Raw genomic sequence first — 14,845 nt, 5'->3', positions numbered from 1 at the left:
TGCTGATTAATTTAATCAACTAATTGGTCATTAAGTGGGCAAAGCTTTATTACCATCGTTAACATTAACAAATTAATTTATACATTTCCTACTGAAGTCCTCATTTCAGTGTTGCCCTAACTGAAGTCAGAATAAATCTTTGAACATTGATAAAAATAAAGGAAGGATTATCTTAAATAATATTTTTTGGGGCAAAATTTTTTCACCTTATTTGATTTCCTATTGCCTTTGTAAAGATCAGTTCTTTACATGTAAAGGGTATATGTTTATTTTTTTATGTCATTTTCTCCAAAACAGACAATATATTTAAAGTCTTAACAGCACTACCTTCAATTTCTCCTCAAACGATTTGTCCTGCTTAGAATTATATCATTGGTATAATTGGTGAAGATCTAATATACATAGGAAAATGTTTCTAACTATTCTCTCTTAGGCTTCAAGTAGACACCATTCATCGGAATTATTGTATTAGGCAGACTATTTTGTAAAGCCTTCAAATATAATCAGTAATGAAAAGCAAATTAATGAGGGCAATATGATAACTGAGATAAACATAATAATCATGAAACCTCTGCTTAATAAAGGCTGGAAACAAACATAAACTTTGCTGGAAACATTCAAAAGGAGAGGTATGTGATTTATCAGGGAGGGAGAAATGAAAACCAAAAGTGAGAATTCAAAAAATAAAAGAACAAACAGAGTGGTCATATCCTGCAAGGAAAAAAATATATACTAGGCTCTTAGATTATTTTCAATTAAAATGCTACCGCAACTAATCTACACTAGTATCTTCACATTCAATAGTTAAGTCATAAGTGAATAGGATAATAGTTTTCATGCCAAAATAATAGGACAATCTAGGCAGTTTTTGTTTGTCCATTTAATTACTCAGGAATAATTTTAGTTATTTCTAAAATATATTACATATTTTACTTTTAAAAAATTTTTATTTAAGGTAGATAGTACTCTACCAGATGAAATTCATATTTTGATATTTGTAGAAAATATATATTATATGTATCTGCATACACATACATATATTTTTATTGATATACATATACACAGATATATTGTCACTAATGTAATCTGTAGAATCTTCTTCTCTTTGAAGAATTTATTTTCAGAATTTCCATCATGAAGTGCAAAATGCAACACATACAATTGGTGTATCTCAAGCACAAAAGTATTTTATTTTCCTGAAAGTAATTTTCCATTCTTACATTGATATTTTTAGTAATGGTAAATTGCTTTACTTTGAATTTGAACAGATTTATTTTAATGTATACAGATTATTGGAATTTGTTGTTTTGTAAAGAGTAGGTAATGCCTATATTAATTTGCAGTCATATTTAAGCTAGTGTTGTGTTTGTGTTTATATTTAATGTACTAAAATATATATTCATGTGTCATCTGAAAAATAGCAACTTTCACTGATACTTTCTTGGTATTGCTATCATTTTAGAATTGTAAAGAATTGAAAAACATACTATCAAAGGATATAAAATTAAATACTTATATTTTCTTTATTCTTTTATTATATCTCTATTTTAGCAACAATGCATTTATTTGTACACCAGCTCATCATTTGAGCCAGATGATGGCTCACATTATCTGCTGAAGAATAATAGATTGTTGTGATGTTGGAGGGTGGATAATGAACTTTCAGGCCTTAACACTTCTTGAATTTATTACTAAGTACTAACATGGGAATGGCTGAAGCCTAACCAGGATATCTGTTTCTATTTGTCATTTTTAGGAATCCAAATGATTTTTAAAACCTTCAGAAGACAAGTTTGCTATCAAATGTTTTGGAAATTCTATTCAGATTTTTAAAACCTAAGCTCCCTTTTGCCCCATTATTAAATTCATATATACTCATGGTAAAACACAGAGTAGTGTAAATCAGAAAATAATAAATGAATTCCCATAGTATCACCCACCAAATGTAACCACAATTAATAACTTACTTTGATGTTATTACTTACAATAGTCCATAGAACTTCTGTTTATTTAATTACTCCATACTCACTCCATATGAAAATCCTGTGGCCTCTACTATCCAGAATGTGACCTTTTCTCTCTACTTAACTGCTACCCTAATCTCTTAAAGGAGTCTATTTTCAATAGCTAACCAATGTGACACTTCTAAAATGGAAACTAAATCATGTCACTCCGTGCAAAACCCTTCAGTATCTCCCTATTTTTCCCAGAGTATATGCAAATTTTTCATATTGTTTGGGGAAGAAAAAAAAACACATGATTACAAAAATACCTGAAATAATTGTTATATAGAGTCATAAGAAACTTTCATGTGGATAAAGAATCATTAAGTGGTAAATGGTAGAATCCTTTATTCATCAACAAATATTTTATTGTGTGTTTGTATGCAAGGTGCTTAGTGAGATGAAAAATATAAGAAATTTAATGAAAAATTTAATTGTTTCTGCTTTTTATATAATGATACTGTAGTGTGGAAAAGGAGCAGAGAATCACATCAATAGAGTACAGTTTCCAGGAGTGGACTAATGGACTAAAGGACACTGTGACCTGGGAGAATTTGTGTAATTAAAACTTCATATGAGAGAAGGGAATCAAAATAGCTAACGCGATTGGAAAAGGAAATATTGTATGTAATGTATTAGTCCTAGAAGAGGAATCCTGATATAGATCTCCCAAAAAGAAATCTGTGTGGTGATCCCTTCTGAGATATGACAGTATTTGGCAGTTCAGTAGGAATCAGATGGAGGGATATAGACAGCTTGAGAGGTAAGCAATATGAGTTTGACATTGCTGTGTGAGAACAAAAGATAGAAAAAACATGTTCGTTTTGTGGTTCATATAAATTCAATAAGAAAGATAGGATTTGGGATTAATATTAATTTAATAGGAATTTAGGTTTTAACCAACATATTGGAACTATCTCAGTCCATGAGATTTTATGTCTATCTTGTTTTTTTCATGACAATCATGTATGTATCTTGCTTTTTATGTGAGTGGACAACTATGATATAAGAGAAATGTTGAATTTAAATCTCATACTTTAATGTTGAGTTAAACATCCATTAAACTGTGATCTTTACTCACCTTTAAGTCTCTTAAGTCCATTAGTTTATTGTTAAATAAACAAATATCTCATGGAAATTTAGTGGAGGGAAGCTCAAATAAGAAAAACAAAGATGAAAATACATATGTGGTATTTCAAAAGACAGATCTGGCACAAGTATAAAGCAATTTTTGCTCTTTGGAATACTTATATAGTTTTTGAAAACAAAATACCTGATATGGATAGCTTCACCTTTATTGGCAAAAATCTTTTTCCAGAACATTATACCTAGTGATCAGATCTAACTCTCCACAAACATCCTCAACAGAATTCTCATGCAGGCCTCCCTGTCACAAACATTCAGAACATATCCTCATCTCTGAAAAGTATAGATCATTTAATTCATGCAGACTCATCATTTTATTTACTGTATTTTTATTGGTTGAATAGTTCTGAAAAATACAATTTCTTCTGAGTATGGAGACAAAAATTATTTTTTTATCAAGTTTGGAGAGGCATCTGGCAATATGCCAAACCATAGATAAGACCAGCAACTGCGTGCTTAAGGTACAGTGAGGGTGAGAGTGATGAGGGTAGGGGACAAGGCATCAATGAGTGCCTGCCTCTTTACTAAATAAGTAAATGAACAGGGTCTCAGGACTATATAATTTAACAGCTTTGTACTGGGAGGCTGGGGTCCATTTGTGGTGGGGGCAAATAGGCTGGGCTGGAAAAAGAGATGGGTCAGAAAATTTGAAACTTCTATTTCCCATGATCTATGCATAGCTTTCCCCAGCAGTATATGCTCCCAGAGACCTCATTTAGTGGGAAGAGAAAATTAATGTCAGTATAATCTTATGAAGAAGTGTTGCTAGCAGCACTTTGTTAAAAAGTCCAGTTTCTTTTAAAGTTCACCATGTATATATTGTGCCAGTACCCATGAGGAAACTCTTAATTCCAACATGCGTCTCTAGTGCAAATTAATATCTTCATTCTTGCCATTGCCTGTCTATTTCTGGAAGCAAGTTATTCATTGTCCACATCTTTGAGGATTCTCTGTCTAATCATGTACAGTTAAGATGTATGAAATCTTTCAATTTGTTCCCTCTTTGCCACAGTGAAGGGTACTGAAAATCCTGACACTAACCACTTAGCCAGAGGCTACACAGCAAGCACCTTCAAGTAAAACTTAGGTGAACGAAGGAACTGACATAACATTTTCATTGCAATTCTGCTGCTGTGCCAACTGTACTTCAAAACAGACATGTCATCTGTTATCCTTTGATGGTCTTTTTTTTTTTCTTCAGTTTTATTCCTGCAGGTTGGAATAAAGCTCTTATCTAAGAAAAAAAACAATAGGGCATATTAATAGTTCAATGGCCATTGTCAGTCATAGTGAATACCTATTATTGCTCTGCAAGGTGGTGATTAAATCTGAAAAGTTACCAGACTCTGTTCCAATCTAAAAGTATAAATCAACAACTCTATTTTAAAATTTTAGGGTAGGAAATTAAGATGTCATTATCTCAGGTATAGAAAGTAGATTCATTTAAATCAATCTGATGAGTAATATTAATACTTATGATTTCTCTAATGTTGCCAGAAATATTATATAAAAACAGAACATAGAGTAAAGGAGACACATTATAATTAAAATTTACTAACTCAAAATAATCCTTAATAATATAGGCAATATATTAATTATAGAAAAGAGTGTAAATCCTGGAGACAGACTGCCTGTCCTCAAGTACATGTGATAATATTTAATAGCAATGAAATCTTTGGCAGGTAATTTCAACTTTCTATGCCTCAGTTTCCTCATCTATTTATTAAGTAATACCAAACTCATAGGGTTTTTTAATATCTGAGTTAATACATGTAAAGTGTACATCATACTGCCTAACATTTCTAGGGATTCATCATTACAGGAATACCATCATGAAGTTAAAGCAATCAGTCAATCACCATCACTCCCATCATGTATTTTTCTTAATTGGCATAATTCTTATGAACTTTATAAAACAGAAGAAAGTATATTGCTTGATCTGAAAATAATGTTATTGTGGATTAATAAATAAAATTAAAGCCAAATTAGACTCAGGCAGCTTCCATAAAAAATGTGCTAACATTAAAAAACAGATTATCATAAAAATCTCACTGTAAATGTTGCTTTTCAAAAATTAGAATAATTCATAATGAAATGACATTCTAGGTGGATATTAATTAATATTCTTGCTACGTATACTGAAGGTAATTACTGGGGGTATGTTAGATGAAATACTGAAATAAAGAAGATGAATTTGACAACTGGAATTCAAAAAGTACAGGCTCCAACCATTTATAATTATGATAATTTTGTATGTCAAAAACTGTAGTTATGTTTCTAATAGTAACTAAGATAGACCCTACTGGATTACACTCCTGCAGACACTCTGGTAATAAGACCTGGAACTAATACAAAAACAACTACTTGAATGCACTGGAGAGTAGAAAGAAGCAGATAGACTCTTGTGGGGACTGCATACTCAAAGGAGGAAAGAAGCAAGCTGAAAGAAGCAATTTCTAATATTTGTGATTTTAAACTTGGGACTAAAGAGTTGAGTATGAGCCATCAGCAGGGCACCAGAGGAAAAAAATGGTGAACCAGGCATTTTAAGCTAGGTACTGTGGCCAATGAACAGAGTAGAGAATGCTGGAAGGGAAAGAGCCAGAGAAGAAATTACATTCTACTTACCCATTCCCTGAATCTTCAAACAAGCATATGAAAAACAGACACAAAAAAACTCAGCTGAAAAAAAAAGACCTGAACTAAGACTGGAGTTGCCGCCCAAAAAACAGAGTTTGAAATTAAATCCTAGCCAAGATACTTAATTGACTACTAAAACAAAAGAAACACCTATCAGAGAAAAACAATGGAATCTAAAATCCCCACAAGTTTACAGTAAGAATGGCCAGAATGTAATTCAAAATTACCAGAGAGATGAAAAACTAAGAAAATGGTACATATTCTTAAGAGAAAAAAAATCAACCAAATCTGACCCAAAGATGAATCTCTTATTGTAAAAAGAATGAGGTTAAAGTAGCTATTGTAACTGCTTTCAATAAAGTAAAACGAATGCTTTCACAGAATGAAAAAGCAAGAATTCTTAGCAGAAAAAGAAGTTTCAATAGAAAGATAAGAAGGTTTGAGGTGTGATCAGCATGGCAGAGGAGGAATACCTTGAGCTCACCTCCTCACATGGGCACACCAAAATTACAACTATTTACACAGCAACTGCTTATGAGAATGACCTTAAGACTGCCAGAGGACTTCCCTGGTGGTCCAGTGGTTAAGACTCCATGCATCCAATGCAGGGGGTGCAGTTCAATCCCTGGTCGGGGAACTAAGATCCCACATGCCATGTGGTGCTGCCAAAAACCAAAACAAAACAAAAACAAAGACTGCCAGAAAATAGTTTACACAACTAAAGATATATAAAGAGGGAAAAAAACGAGATGATTAGGAGGGCTAGAGGTACAGTATAGTCAGGACCCTGACTTGTTGAAAAGACAAGGTCCTGTATAACACCAATGAACAAGTGGAATTTGAAATAAAAAACACAATACCATTTAAATTAGCACACCCCCAAAATGAAAATGAAATATTTAGTTACAAGTCTAACAACTACTGTGTCTGTGTGTGTGTATGTGTGTGTGTGAGTGTGTGTGTATGAGAGAGATTTATATGAGGAAAACTAAAAAACACTCATGAATGAAATCAAAGAATTGTATAAATGAAAAATCATTCCAAGTTCATGAATAGGAAGACTCAATATAGTCAAGATGTCAGTTCTTCACAACTTGATCTACAGATTCAGAGCAATCCCAGTCAAAATCTCAGCAATTTATTTTGTGGATATCAACAAACTGATTCTAAAGCTTGTAAGGAGAGACAAAAGACCCATAATGGGCAGTAGAGTAATGAAGGAGAAGAATGAAGTTGGAGAACTAACAATTAGTTATGTCAAGACTTACTATAAATCTACAATAGTATAAATCTACAGTTATATAAATTTACAATGATCAAGACTGTGTTATTGATGAGGGAATAGACAAATAGATCAGTGGAAAAGAATCAAGAGCCTAGAAGTAGATCCACATAAATTTAGTCAATTGATCATTGATAAAGGAGCAAATTCAACATAATGGAGCAAAAATTGTCTCTTCAACAAGTCATGCTGGAACACTGTATATCCACATGCAAAAATGTGAGTCTAGACACAGACCCTATATGCATAACAAATATTAACTCAAAATGGATCGCACACCTAAATGTAAAATGCAAAAGCAAAAATGTCTAGATGACCTCGGATTTGGCAATGATGTCTAAGAAAAAACACCAAAGGCATGATCCATGAATTAAATAATTGATAAGCTGCACTTCACTAAAATTAAAAATTCATGAGAGGTGGAGAGTAGAGATGCAGAATATTTGAAATGAATTTGAAACTAAGAGATCAGCAACTTAAAACAAGCATGTATATATATAGACTGCTATATCAAATCCTCATGGTAACTGCAAACCAAAAATCTAAAATAGATATACACACAAAAAAGAAAAAAGAACTCAAGCACAAGACTAAAGTCATCAGATCACAAGAAAAAAGAACAAAAGAAGAAAGGAAGAAAAAAGACCTGCAAAAACAAATCCAAAACAATTAACAAAATGTCAATAGAAACATGCATATTGATAATTACCTTAAATGTAGATGGATTAAATGCTCCAACCAAAAGACACAGATTAGCACTGGCCGAATGGATACAAAAACAAGACTCATGTATATGCTGTCTACAAGAGACCCATTTCAAGCCTAGGGACACATACAGACTGAAAGTGAGGGGATGGAAAAAGGTATTCCATGCAAATGGAATTCAAAAGAAATCTGGAGTAGCAATACTCATATCTAACAAAATAGACTTTAAAATAAAGACTGTTACAAGAGACAAAGAAGGATACTATGAAATGATCAAGGGATCAATCCAAGAAGAAAATATAACAATTGTAAGTATATGCACTGAACATAGGAGCACCTCAATATATAAGACAGATGTTAACAGACATAAATGGAGAAATTGACAGTAACAAAATAATAATGGGGGACTTTAACACCCCACTTACATCAATGGACAGGTCATCCAGACAGAAAATCAATAAGGAAACACAGGTATTAAATGACACATTAGACCAGATGGTCTTAATTGATATTTAAACTTCATTATTTCCTAAATCAGCAGAATATACATTCTTTTCCAATGCACTTGGAACATTCTCTGGGATAGATCGCATTCTGTGCCACAAAGCAAGCCTTGGTAAATTTAAGAAAATTGAAATCATATCAAGCATCTTTTCTGACCACAACACTATGAGATTAGAAATGGACTATAAGAAAAAAACTGCAAAAACACAAACACATGGAGGGTAAACAATATGCTACAATGGATTATTGAAGGAATCAAAGAGGAAATCAATCAATACATAGATATGAATGAAAATGAAAACACAATGACCCAAAACCTAATCTAAGAAAAATTAAAAACTAACATTACATCTAAAGAGAAAGAAGAACAAACAAAATCCAAAGTTACTAGATGGAAAGATTTCTTAAAGATCAGAGCAAAAATCAATGAAATAGAGATAAAAAAAACTGTAGGAAAGATCATCAAAACTAAAAGCTAGTTCTTTGAAAAGATAAACAAAATAAATAAACATTTAGCCAGACTCATCAGGAAAAAAAGGGAGAGGACCCAAATCAATATAATTAGAAATGAAAACGGAGAAGTTACAACTGATACCACAGAAATACAAAGGCCTATAAGAGACTACTACAAGCAACTATATATGCCAATAAAATGGACAACCTAGAAGAAATGGACAAATTATTAGAAAGGCACAATCTCTCAAGACAGAACAAGGAAGAAATAGAAAATATGAACAGATGAATTACAAGTACTGAAATTGAATCTGTGATTTAAAAACTCCCAACAAACAAAAGTCCAGGACAAGATGGCTTCACAGGAGAATTCTATCAAACATTTAGAGAAGAGTTAACACCTATCCTTCTGAAACTATTCCAAAAAATTGCAGAGGAAAGAACACTTCCAAACTCATTCTATGAGGCCATCAACAACCTGATACCAAAACCATACAAAAATACCACCAAAAAAAAAAAAAAAAAGAAAGGAAAGAAAATTTACAGGCCAACATCACTGATGAACATAGATGCAAAAATCTTCAACAGAATACTAACAACCAAATCCAACAGTACATTAAAAGGATCATACACCATGATCAAGTAGGATTTATCCCAGGGATACAAGGATTTTCAATATCTGCAAATCAATCAGTGTGATGCACACATTAACATATTGAAGAATAAAAACCATATGATCATCTAAATAAATGCAGAAAAATCTTTTGATAAAATTCAACATCCAGTTATGATAAAAACTCTCTATAAAGTGAGCATAGAGGGAACCTACTTCAACATAATAAAGGCCATATATGACAGACCCAGAGCTAATATCATACTCAATGGTGAAAAGGTGAAAGCATTTCCTCTAAGATCATGAATAAGACAAGGATGTCCACTCTTGCCACTTTCATTTCACATAGTTTTGGAAGTCCTAGCCATAGCAATCTGAAAAGAAAAAGAAATAAAAGGAATCCAAATAGGGAAAGAAGAAGTAAAACTGTCACTGTTTGCAGATGACATGATACTATACATAGAAAATCCTAAAGATGTTACCTGAAACTACTAGAGCTCATTGAATTCAGTAAAGTTGCAGGATACAAAATTAATACACAGAAATCTGTTGCATTTCTATGCACTAACAACAAAAGATCAGAAGGACAAATTAAGGAAATAATTCCATTTGTCATTGCATCAAAAAGAATAAAATACCTGGGAATAAACCTAAGGAAACAAAAGACCTGTACTCTGAAGGCTATAAGACACTGATGAAAGAAATAAAAGATAAAAGATGACACAACTGATGGAAAGATATACCATGTTCTTGGATTGGAAAAATCAGTAGTGTCAAAATGATGATACTACCCAAGGAAATCTACAGATTCAATGAAAATCCTATCAAATTACTAATGACATTTTCCACAGAACTAGAACAAAACATTTTAAAATTTGTATGGAAATACGAAAGACCCAGAATAGCCAAAGCAATCTTGACAAAGAAAAAAAGAGTCGGAGAAATCGGGCTCCCTGACTTCAGACTATACTACAAAGCCACAGTAATCAAAACAGTATGGTACTTGCACGAAAACAGAAATATAGATCAATAGAACAGGATAGAAAATCCAGAAATACACCCATGCATTTATGGTCAAGTAATCTACCACAAAGTAGGCAAGAGTATACAATGGAGAAAAGACAGTCTCTGCAATAAGTGGTGCTGGGAAAACTGGACAGCTACATTAAAAGAATGAAATTAGAACATTATCTAACACCTATACAAAAATAAATTAAATAAAATAAAAATCCTCAAAATGGATTAAAGACCTAAATGTAAGACTGGATACTATAAAACTCCTAGAGGAAAATGTAGGCAGGACACTCTTTGACATAAACTGCAGCAATATCATTTTGGATCTGTCTCCTAGCATAATTGAAATAAAAACAAAAATAAACTAATAGGGTGTAATTAAACTTAAATTTGTATGCACAGCAAAGGCAACCATAAAAAAAAAAAAAAAAAAAGACAACCCAGAATGGGAGAAAATATTTGCAAAGGAATCAACTGACAAGGGATTAATCTACAAAATATACAAACAGCTTATATGGTTCAATATCAAAAAAACAACCTAATCAAAAAAGATTGATTAAAAAGAAGATCTAAATACACATTTCTCTAAAGAAGACATACAGATGACCAAAAAGCACATGAAAAGATGCTCAACATCGTTAATTATTATATAAATGTAAATCAAAACTACAATGAGGTATCACCACACACTAGTCAGGATGGCCATCATTAAAAAGTGTACACATAAATGTTGGAGAGGGTGTGAAGAAAAAGGAACCCTTCTACACTGTTAGTGGGAATGTAAATTGGGACAGCCAATATGGAGAATAGTACAGAAGTTTTTTAAAAAACTAAAAATAGAGCTACCATATGATCCTGCAATCCCACTCCTGGACATATATCTGGAGGAAACCATAATTCAAAAAGATGCATTCACCCCAATGTTCATAGCAGCACTATTTACAATAACCAAGACATGGACGCAACCAAAGTGTCCATCGACAGATGAATGAATATAGAAGATGTGGTATATATTCAGAATGGGATATTCCTCAGTCAGAAAAAAGAATGAAATAGTGCCATTAGTAGCAACATGGTTGGACCTAGAGATTATCATACTAAGCGAAGTAAGTCAGAAAGAGAAAGACAAATGTCATATGATATTGCTTATATATGGAATCTAAAAAATTATACAAATGAACTTATTTACGAAACAGAAATAGACTCACAGACATAGAACACAAATTTATCATTACCTAAGGGGAAATGGGGGGAAGGATAAATTAGGAGTGTGTGATATATATAAAATAGATGTATATAAAATAGATAATCAACAAGGATATACTGTATAGCACAGGAAATTATACTGAATATCTTGTAACAACCTATAACGGAAGAGAATGTAAAAAAAGAATATATATATTATATATATATATATATATATATATATATATATATATATATACACACACACACACAACTGCATGACTTTATTGTACTCCTGAAACTAACACAACATTGTAAATCAACTGTATTTCAATAAATATTTTATAAATACTAATAGAAAAAGAAAGTAAAAAAAAAAAACTTTGCTCCGCAAAAGTCAATGCCAATGAGACTTGACAATGTCAAGAGAACAAGAAGATGGGCCACTAACTGGGAGAAAATATTTGAAAATCATATCTGATGAAGGACTCTTATCCAAAATATTCAGTAATAGGAAAACAAACAACATGATTGAGAAATAAGTCAAAAACCTTAACAGCCATCTCATCAAAAAAGATAAACAGACGCTAAGTAAGTATAAGAAAAAATACTCCACATCATGTGTCACCAGGGAAATGCAAATCAAAACAATGAGATACTAGTACAAAGCTATTATAATGCCCCAAATTCAAATACTAATGACACCAAATCCTGGCAAGAAAGTGAGCAACAGAAACTTACTCATTGCTGGTGGGATTGCAAAATAGTACAGCCACTTTGGAAGATTATTTGGCAATTTCATAAAAAACTGAACACATTCTTACCATATAATTAAGCAATTTTACTCCCTGGTATTTACCCAAAGGAGTTGAAAAATTACATCTACACAAAAACCTGCACATGAATATTTATGGTAGCTTTATTCATAGCTGCAAAAACTTGGAAGCACCAAAGGTGTCCTTCAGTAAATGAATATATAAATAAACTGTGTATATTCAGAAAATGTGATAATATTCTGGAATGAAAGGAAATGAGCTACCAAGCCATGAAAAGACATGGAAGAACCTTAAATTCATATTACTAAGTAAAAGAAGCCAACCTGGAAAGACTACATACTATAGTTTTCCAATTATATGACATTCTGGAAAAGACAAAACTATGGAGACTGTAAAATGATCAGTGGTTGTCAGGTGTTGGGGGAAAGAGATGAAAATGTGGAGCACAGAGGATTTTTAGGGCAGTGAAAATACTCTGTATGATACTACAATTATAGTTACCTGTCATTATACATTTATCCAAGCCTATAGAATGTACAACCTATAGAATGTGCAACACTGAGAGTGAACCTTAGCGTAATCTAAGGACTTTGGGTGATGATGATGTGTCAATGTAGATTCATCAGTTCTAACACACATACCATTCTGGTGGGACATGCTGATAATGAGGAAAGCTATACCTTTGTAAGGGCAGAGGGTATATGGTAAATCTATATATCTTCCCCTCAATTATGCTGTGAAATTTAAACTGTTCTGAAAACAAGTAGTCTTTTAAAAACTTACAGGAAGCATAATTAATGTGAAATACAGAATGCCGACATTCGTATCTGTGTACAACCAATTACAATTTTAAGAAACACTTTTATGTAAATAGTGTCATGGGGGAAAAGTGAATAGGGGTCAAAGTAGAGGGATGGATTTCCAGTTTACTTCTGATGAGGTATCACCGCAATTTTTTTCTATTTTTTGAATTTATTATTAAATGTTTCAGTAAGAAAGTTTTCAAAGAATAAAAGGCTAATATCTATGTAAATATCACCCGGTTTAAGACATGAAACTTGTATATCTCCTTCATTAACCAACATTATCAATTTGATATTTATTTCTACTTATTAGATATGTATTTTTACTAGGCAATATAAAATATTTTTGTATGTGTTTAAACTATTTTTTATCTGAGAAATTTACTGATGTTGATACGTGTGGTCCTAAGTCACTCATTTTCATTGCCATATAATATTCTACCATATGAATGTAGCACCACTAAGTTAGTAATTATGAGTAATTATGTAATATATATTTTTATATTATAAATCATGTTGGTATAAACATTCTTAATCTTGTCCCTTTGGGACAAGCATTTATGTGATGTTTCTCTATAAGTAAATTTGTTTAATGTAGAATAGGCACATCTTCAAATTGCTTGCTCTTCAAAGTGTTTACACTAATTTAATTACTATTATTATGTATAAGAGTTATTGTTTAACATTCTTAACATTCTTCAGGTAAATGCAAATCAAAACCGCAATGAAGTATCGCCTCATAACTGTCAGAATGGCTATCATCAAGAAGACCACAAATAACAAATATTGGCAAGGATGTGAAGAAAAAGTAACCCTCGTACACTGTTGGTGGGAATGTAAATTGGTGCAGGTACTGTGGAAAACGGTATGGAAGTTTCTCAAAAAACTGAAAATAGAACTACCATATGACTCAGCAATTCCACTCCTGGGTATATATCCAAAACAAAACAAAACCCAAGAAAACAGTAATTCTAAAATATACATGCACCCCAATGCTCATGGCAGTATTATTTGCAATTGTCAAGATATGGAAGCAACCTAAGTGTGTGTATGTGTTTGTGTATATATATACGGCAAGCTGTTTTAGATAAGTATGAATTACTTACACAAATGAAATCAACTTTTGAAAAGAAGATGCAAAGGCAGCATGAACTCAGCGAGAGCTGTGGTACGAGTGCCCTACAGGCAAGACTGAAAGTAGCTGCACATGAAGCTGAGGAAGAATCTGATAATATTGCAGAAGATTTCTTGGAGGGAAAAACTGATATAGATGATTTTCTCAGTAGCTTCATGGAAAAGAGAACAATTTGCCACTGTAGAAGAGCCAAGGAAGAGAAACTTCAACAAGTGATAGCAATGCACAGCCAATTTCATGCTCCACTATAGATTTTCCTGAAAACATGAACTGGAATGGGACACAAAACTAAGCACATTTATATTTATGATTTGCAAATTGGCATTTCATTACAGTAGCTGAATACATAGATATACTATATAGATTGTATACAGAAATGAGACTGGTTTTGTACAGATTAGAATCATTGCTATGATCTTTGCTTTGAGAAATTTTTCTGCACTATTTGCATTAAAAATGTTTGTTTATTGTTGGTAAATCCTATCATATTTAGTTCCACTGCTGTTCCTCTCTTACTATTGATTAAGTACCTATGCATGTAGTTTTAGCTAGTTTCAATATTTTATAAAGTTACTCCATTTAAATT

This window comes from Balaenoptera borealis (assembly GCF_965194805.1).
Source record: "Balaenoptera borealis genome assembly, chromosome: 2".
Lineage (NCBI taxonomy): Eukaryota > Metazoa > Chordata > Mammalia > Artiodactyla > Balaenopteridae > Balaenoptera > Balaenoptera borealis.
The sequence above is the reverse complement of the archived record's forward strand: the minus strand, read 5'-3'. Positions refer to the sequence as shown.